The sequence below is a fragment of the Lucilia cuprina genome, chromosome 6, assembly GCF_022045245.1.
Source record: "Lucilia cuprina isolate Lc7/37 chromosome 6, ASM2204524v1, whole genome shotgun sequence".
Taxonomy (NCBI): Eukaryota; Metazoa; Arthropoda; class Insecta; order Diptera; family Calliphoridae; genus Lucilia; species Lucilia cuprina.
The window spans coordinates 38533429-38534641 of record NC_060954.1 but is presented as its reverse complement, the minus strand read 5'-3'; the positions used below and the strand labels follow the sequence as shown (position 1 = coordinate 38534641).

At 26.6% G+C, this 1213-nt stretch overlaps 1 protein-coding gene across 1 annotated transcript in view; it reads left to right on the top strand.

The window, feature by feature from the left end:
- The window catches only part of LOC111677670 (putative uncharacterized protein DDB_G0277255), a 9907-nt gene that overhangs the window by 2240 nt on the left and 6454 nt on the right, over nt 1–1213 (top strand). The window lies entirely within an intron of this gene.

Here is a 1213-nt window from a genome sequence, read left to right as displayed (position 1 = left end):
ACTGAACTAGAACTGAACTAGAACTGAACTAGAACTAAACTAGAACTGAACTAGAACTGAACTAGAACTGAACTAGAACTGAACTAGAACTGAACTAGAACTAAACTAGAACTAGAACTGAACTAGAACTAAACTAGAACTAAACTTTTAAGTTCTCCTCGTATTTTGTTTTTGTTATCATACATATTTGTAAGATGAAAATTAAGTATGATTAATGATAAGGTTTTGTTTAACAAATGTGAAAATATTTTGGATTTTATATGTGTCTTTGCACAAAAAGGTTTTAAATTACATAATTTAATAAACAAAAATAAATCGGAATTTAACACAAAAATAAAGTGATATGTTTGACTAAAATTAATAAAATATTTAAATCTTTAAGTAAATTTTTAAATACATACGTATGTACAGGTGTGTACGTAAATATGTATATATTATTTTCCTTTTCTAAAACTTTAAGTTTTCAAACTCGTTTTGTTCGTTTTTGTTTTGTTTGTCTTCTTTAAAGTTGTTGTCATTGATGCTATTTTGAATTGTTGTTTTTGTTGTTGCTATTCCTGGTGCAGTTAGGGCCACATCTGTGCAGATAGATGCCAAGGGGCACATTTGTCAATGTGTCAGTAAAATTAATTACACAATATTGTATTTACAATTTTCGTTAAGGCAACTTAACTACTAAAGGAATAACAAAGAGTAAAAATGTAGCTAAAATTAAGGAAAAAAAGAGAATGACACGGAACTAAGGGAAAAAAGAAGAAAATAAATACCCAGTGTTGTAATTAACCAAAGTGATAACAAGTACATTTTTTAACTGTAAATTAAAAAATAACAATAACAACAACACTGACAACAATTAAAAGTTATTTTTCAGACCGTACACTTTTGGCCAAGTGAAAATATTTTATTTTTATTTTTATATAGTAAATAAAACAGACAATTGCTGCTTGTTAAATCTTTCAAAAAGTTAAAATACTCGTTATTCTCTAGTTGCCTGCACTCGTTTTTAAATATTTTACTTTTTCTTTTTGTTTTTCCTTTAAAATCTTATAGAAAATGAAGAAACACAAATAATAGCACGGGCATGGCCGATCTAATGTTATCTTACAGCAGATATTTTTAGATAGGTAGATAGATAGATAGATAGATAGATAGATAGATAGATAGATAGATAGATAGATAGATAGATAGATAGATAGATATATAGATATATAGA